Source organism: Aegilops tauschii, chromosome 4 (assembly GCF_002575655.3).
Source record: "Aegilops tauschii subsp. strangulata cultivar AL8/78 chromosome 4, Aet v6.0, whole genome shotgun sequence".
NCBI lineage: Eukaryota > Viridiplantae > Streptophyta > Magnoliopsida > Poales > Poaceae > Aegilops > Aegilops tauschii.
This window is the reverse complement of record NC_053038.3, coordinates 161,443,804-161,450,975: the sequence shown is the minus strand read 5'-3', so window position 1 is coordinate 161,450,975 and position 7,172 is coordinate 161,443,804.

The following is a 7,172-nucleotide window of genomic DNA, read 5'->3' as shown; positions in this document are numbered from 1 at the left end:
TCCCAGGCTGCCGACCAGGAACCTATCCCTCAATCGAAGAAGAAGCAGAAAAAGAACTCCAAACAAGTAAACACCGCTCTCGCGTCATGAGCATCGCATAACCTGTACCTGCAACTGGTGTTGTAGTAATCTGTGAGCCACAAGGACTCAGCAATCCCATTACCATGGGTATCAAGACTAGCAAAGCTTAATGGGTAAGGAAGGGGTAAAGTGGTGAGGTTGCAGCAGCGACTAAGCATGTATGGTGTCTAACTTACGAAACAAGAGCGAGAAGAGGAGCTAAGCAAACGGTCGCCAACTAGTAATGATCAAGAAATGATCATGAACTCCTACTTACGTCAAACATAACACAAACCGTGTTCTCCTCCCGAACTTCCTCGAAAAGAGACAATCACGAGTACGCACGCGGTTTGTGTATTTTAATTAAGTTTACTTCAAGTTTACTACAACCAGAAATTAACAAATTCCCATCTGCCACATAACCGCGGGCACGGCTTTCGAAAGTTCGAACCCTGCAGGGGTGTCCCAACTTAGCCCATTATAAGCTCTCATGATCAAAGAAGGATATTCCTTCTCCCGGGAAGACCCGATCAGTCTCGGAATCCCGGTTACAAGACATTTCGACAATGGTAAAACAAATCCAGCAAGACCTGCCGGCGTGCCGACACCCTGATAGTAGCCGCGCGTATCTCGTCTCAGGCCACGACCGGATGAGCAGTCAGTACAACTAAAACCAGGCCTCGAGTTTCCCCGAGGTGGCGCTGCAAGGGGCTCTAGTTTGGACCAACACTTAGAGAAGCATTGGCCCGGGGGGGCTAAAATAAAGATGACCCTCGGGTTAATTACTCCCAAGGGAAAGGTATAGGTTGTAGGTAGGCAAAAGGTAAAACCAAAATTGGGCCTTGCTGGAGGAGTTTTATTCAAGGCGAACTGTCAAGGGGTTTCCATAACACCCAACCGCGTTAGGGACGCAAAATTCGGGAACATAACACCAGGCATAAGGCCGAGCCTTCCACCCTTTACCAAGTATATAGATGCATTAATAATATAAGAGATATTGTGTTATCCCAACATAAACATAATCCAACATGGAGCAATCTTCATCTTCACCCGCAACTAGCAACGCTATAAGAGGGGCTGAGCAAATGCGGTAACATAGCCAAACAACGTTTTGCTAGGAAGGGTGACAAAGGTTAGAGGTTCATGGCAATTTGGGAGGCTTGATAAGCAAGTGGTAGGTAACGCGGCATAGCGATAGCATCGAGGCAACTAGCATAACAATGATAGTAATGAGATCCAAGGTGACGGTCATCTTGCTTGAAATCCCGCTAGGAAGAAGAACGTGTCCATGAAGAAGATGAACCAACGTAGTCGAACGGATCACAATCGCAACGTTACCGGAACTATCAAGAAGAAGGAATACCGTAAAGAAGCAAACAACATAGTAAACAAACAAGCATAACATGACATGATGCACAACCAAGTATGATGCATGGCAAGATTAAATGTTGTTAACATGGCAAGAGGTGAAGCATATGCAAACTATCTATTTAGGCAAGTTTAAATGAGGCCGGAAACACAAACAACAATTCCGGAAAATCCTCATAAGCATACTTCGAATTTGGTACTGTTCTGCCCTATACACAGTTTTAATTTTGTTAAACAGCAAAATAAAGTTCAGCAATTTAATCTATGCATTTTTCTACCCCATTTACATATAAAGTTTATTTAAAACGGAGCTACGGTTATTTAGATATGAATTAAACCATTTTAGCATGTCATTTACGCGAATTAAATCAAACAGCGTGTTAAACATTTTGAACATGGATGAAAACAGCATAATATGAAACTAGATGAAGTTCTAAGCATTTTACATGTATTGTTTGTTTAAATTGGATGCATGCATATTTACTTATTAACAATAGAAAACAGTGGCATTTCCTATAAATATGCATGCACTGGAAAATGCAAAATGTCACAGAGCAGAAAAAAAACACATACGCGGGCCAGAAGCAATACAGTGCAGCGGCCCGAGAGTGAATGAGGCCCAAGAGGATTTGAGGTCCAGCGGCCGAGTGTGTGGGAGCAAAAATAAAAGGAAACAGGGCAAAATTTTGGGCGACTGGGGCTCGAACCCAGGAATTCCCGGATGCGAGCGCGTGTGGCTAACCAGTTGGTCTAGTGTTGTGATCTCGCTAGAGGAGGAGCACGGCTCCCTTTGAATGGATGTCAAGGCCAAGCCCTGACCTTCCATGAACGCACAAGAATCTTTACCGGCGGCGAACTCGATCAAGACGGCGACTACAGAGGCTGTAGAGCACCGGCGGGCGTGCGGAAAAGGGACGTTGGTGCGCTGCGAGGAGATATCATGCAAAAGGCTCTGGTGCGCGGGAAGACTCGAGGTCGCCTTGGTCATGGCGGCGACAAGATGAAGAAGGGCCACGGGCTCTCCATCGAGCGCAGCCGTGCGCGTATGCAGATGCGTGTGCGTGGAGGTGTGGCAGTGAAGGTGCAACAAGGGCAGCATGAGCAATGAAGCCAGCGGGCATGTGTGGGAGCAGGAGCTTGCGATCATGGCGGCGATGCATGGCGAGGCAGGAGCTACAGCGGCGGGCGTGCGGAATACAGTGTGGTGCACGCGTGCAGCGAATGTGGTGTATATGCGCGGCGTGAGGCCGAAGCAGAGGCCGGGCTCATGCGCGAGCACGGCTCGGCGCAGGCGACGCAACTCGCGGCGGCAAGGTGAAGCAGAGGCGCAGCGCTGCTGCAGAGAGCGGTCAGACGCGGGGCGATGCGTGCGCGAGGGGATCCAGAGCGGGGCTGGACGAGCATGATACAGCAACCCCAACAACTACAGAAAGACGTTGCAGACTTCGCCGGAGCACTGACAGCTAGACGAAGGCACGAAACTAGTGACGCGTACAGGGATCGGTCGGCAACAGGAAAGATCAGGGATGGGTCTGGGTATACCTAGTATACCTAGGACAAGAAGATGTGGCCGGGGACGCAGCATGTCGACGGCAGGGAGCCGAAGATCTCCGGTGGACTTGCTGTCCATGAAGCAGAGGAAGCAGGGGAGAAGGCCGTCGGCGTGGAACTTGGCGTTCTGACTCAGGGAAGACGTCTGAACGGGTGTAGTCGATGCCGACGAAGAAGATGGACATGCTGGAGACGACTGTGGTGGCCTCCGACCAAGCAGGAGACGACGAAGCTCTCGGTGGTGCTCTCTGTTCTTGAAGAATAAGAAGAAGAACCAGAGGAAGTAGAGGCCTTGAGGCGGCGGCGAGAGGGGAAGAGGGATGTGTTGTCCTCGACGTACGTGAAGCAGAGCTCACGGCATTGGCGCTCCTGAAGGCAGAGGAGGGAGATGGCTCTGTAGCGGAGCAGGTGGCCATTCGGCTCGGCTGGGCCGGGGAAGAAAGGCCCAAGTGGGCTGCGGGGGGAGTGAGTGGTGGTGGGCTGCGCTGTTGCCACTGCTGCTTCTCTTCTTCTCTTTTCTTCAGATAGAAAACAAGACAGAAAAGCACAGGAATAATGGAGAGGGTGGTGAGAGATATGAGAATATCCCTGGAGTCCAGAATTTGTGCCGAATTTTAATAAATTGACTTGTCAATTTTAGAGGTAGAAAAATAATCCAAGTTTGAATTAAATTCAAACTTGAGCCATTTTTGAACCCAACCAAAACAACTCCAAAATAGATGAGAGTTTACAGAGGGGTTAAAGGCAAGGTGCAGGATTCATAGGAAAAAAAGGAAAATTTTTCTGGACAGAGAAATGTCACATGTAAATAAGTGTAATAAAGAAGAAAGGAGAAGTTTGTATGGGATCGAAACTTGAGTGAACTTGACGAATGGTTGCTGGTATGTGCATGTTGCATGAATGAGGTGGAGATAAGAAGAAGAGGGGGGTTTCACACAAGAAGACTTAAAGATGCAAACCAAGGCATGATGATCATGATGCAATGCAATAATAATTGACAAGAGGCACATCCAAAACCTGTAGCATATAACAAAGTGGGATGAACATGGCAAACAAACAAAGATGGCTTAGTACAATATAATAAAATATGAACATGATGCAAGAAGGAAAATATGGCAATGGCATTCCTCATGATCATGGCAACAACATAGGGAAAAGAAATAAGCCAAAACAATTATGACAATGCAACAAACACAAAAAAACACACGACAACAACTAAAATAAAAGGAAGGCATCTAGAGTATTGGCCTCGGGGCGTTACAACTGACCACAATGATTGGATGGCCGAAGAAATACTTCTTCAATTTACGACTAGCCATGAACACCCCTTAAACCAGCTTCTGCCAATGTGGGTACCTCTACTTAGATTCAATGAGTACCTCACTGACATAGTAAACCGGCCTCTGCACCGGATGTTCCTTGCCTGATTCCTTCCTTTCCACAACAATTGCCACACTGACGGCTTGGCTATTTGCAGCCACATATAATAGTAAGGGCTCCTTATCAATAGGAGCTACAAGGACTGCCGGCTCAGCCAACTGCTTTTTCAATGCCTCAAACGCATGATTAGCAGCATTACTCTAGACAAAGTGATCTGTCTTCTTCATCATATGATACAGAGGTATATCCTTTTCACCCAAGTGGCTTATAAACCGGCTTAAGGCCGCTATACGACCCGCCAGACGCTGTTCATCATTAACACATGCCGGCTTAGCCAAAGAAATGATAGCTTTGATTTTCTTCGGGTTAGCTTCAATGCCTCTTTCAGTAACGAGAAAACCCAAGAGCTTGCCTGCTAGCACACCAAAGACACACTTGGCTCGGTTAAGCATTATCTTGTAGACCCGGAGATTGTTAAAGGTCTCTTTCAAATCTTCTATCAAAGTCTCCTTCCTGGATTTTAGAATAATATCATCCACATAAGCATGAACACTGCGTCCAATCTGGTCATGGAGGCAATTCTGAACACACCGTTGATAAGTCGCCTGGGCACTCTTAAGCCCAAAAGGCATAGACACATAGAATAAGGCTCCAAAGGGAGTGATGAAAGATGTCTTCTCCTGGTCCTTAACTGCCATCTTGATATGATGATAACCAGAGTAAGCATCCAAGAAACTCAAATGCTCACAACTCGTCGTAGCATCGATGATCTGATCAATACGGGGGAGAGCAAAGGGGTCCGCCGGACAGGCCTTGTTAAGGTATGTGTAATCCACACACATACGCCAAGTGCCATTCCTCTTAAGTACCAGCACCGTGCTAGCCAACCACTCAGGATGAAAAACTTCAACAATAAACCTAGTCACCAAGAGACGGGCCACTTCTTCACAAATGGCCTTGCACCTCTCTTCATTAAAACGGTGAAGGAATTGCTTGACCGGTTTAAACTTTGGATCAATACTGAGAGTGTGCTCAGCGAGTTCCCTCGGTACACCTGGCATGTCTGAAGGTTTCCGTGCAAAGATGTCCCGATTCTCATGGATGAACTCGATGAGCGTGCTTTCCTATTTCGGATCCATATTAGCACTGATACTGAACTGCTTGGATGAGTCGCCAGGAAAAAAGTCAACCAGCTTAGTGTCATCTGCCGACTTAAACTTCCACAAGGGGTCATGCTCTATGGTCGGCTTCTTCAAAGGTTTCATATATGTCGGGTCAACATTATCTTTGTAAAACTTCAACTCCTCTGTTGCACAAACAGACTCAGCATAAACAGCATCGCCCTCTTCACACTCCAAGGCTATCTTCCTATTCCCATGTACTGTGATGGTACCCTTACGACCCGGCATCTTAAGCTGCACATAAACATAACAAGGTCTTGCCATAAATTTAGCATAAGCCGGTCGCCCAAACAAGGTGTGATAAGGGATCTTGATATTGACCACCTCAAAAGTCAATGTCTCAGCTCTATAATCATGATCATCACCGAAAGCCACTTCGAAAGCTATCTTGCCCACTGGGTCCGCTGACTTACCAGGCACCACACCATGAAAAACAGTAGAAGACGGCTTAAGATCTTTGTCAGTCAAATTCATACGACAAAAAGTATCATAGTAAAGAATATTGATGCTGCTGCCTCCATCCATGAGCATCTTAGTAAACTTGTACACTCCAACCTGAGGCGCAACCACCAAAGCCAACTGACTCGGATTGTCAACCCGGGGCAGGTGATCCTCACGGCTCCATACAATAGGATGTTCAGACCATCGCAAGTAAATAGGGACCGTCGGCTCAACCGCCTTCACTGCCCTTTTATGAACCTTCTGGTCTCGTTTGCATAAACTTGTGGTGAACACATGATACTGACCACTATTCAGCTGCTTCGGATTACTCTGATAACCAGACTGCTGCTGCAGGATTCCCCTGACCAGATTGCTGATTAAAACCACCTTGACTACCTTGGCCTTGAAAACTAGAGCTTGAGCCGCCACCGTTAAAGCCAGGTCCATGAGAGCCGGATCCTGAGCCGCCATTCAGGCCATGATTATTCTAGAAAAAATTGGGACCGTACTCCCTCATGATGAAGCAATCCTTCCATAGATGGCTGGCCGGCTTATCTTGCGTACCGTGCTTCGGACAAGGCTGATTCATCATCGCCTCAAAGTTGAACTTTGACCCACCAAACTGGGGTGTTGATGCTTTCCCCTTACGACGTTGATTATTATTCTGCGCATTGGTATTAGCCACAAAGTCTGAACCACTGTTGGCCTTGCGCTTACCGTTGTTACCTTGACCCGCCGTATTGTGCTGCCCCTTGGCATTGCCATTCTTCTTCCCCTTGCCAGCCTTCTCCTCGTCAGACTCAGGGTCCTTAGTACTATCAGAGTCGGCATATTTGACAAGAGCCGCCATGAACTCCCCCATATCATTGTAGTGGTGCTTAAGCCGCCCCAGCTTCTGCTTAAGGGGAAGGAATCAAAAATTCTTTTCAAACATTAGGACGGCTAAACAAGCGTTGATACTGTCTGATGAGTATATAACGACCGAGATCCGGCGCACCCAATTGGTTGTGGACTCGCCCTCACCCTAGACTCAAGAGTCTAAATCAAGGATCGACATAGGCTGCTTGCACGTGTCTTTGAAATTTTGAATAAAACGCGTCTTCAACTCAGCCCATGATCTGATGGAGTTAGGGGGCAATCCTTTTAGCCAAGTGTGTGTCGGCCCATCCATCATCATGGTGAAATATTTAG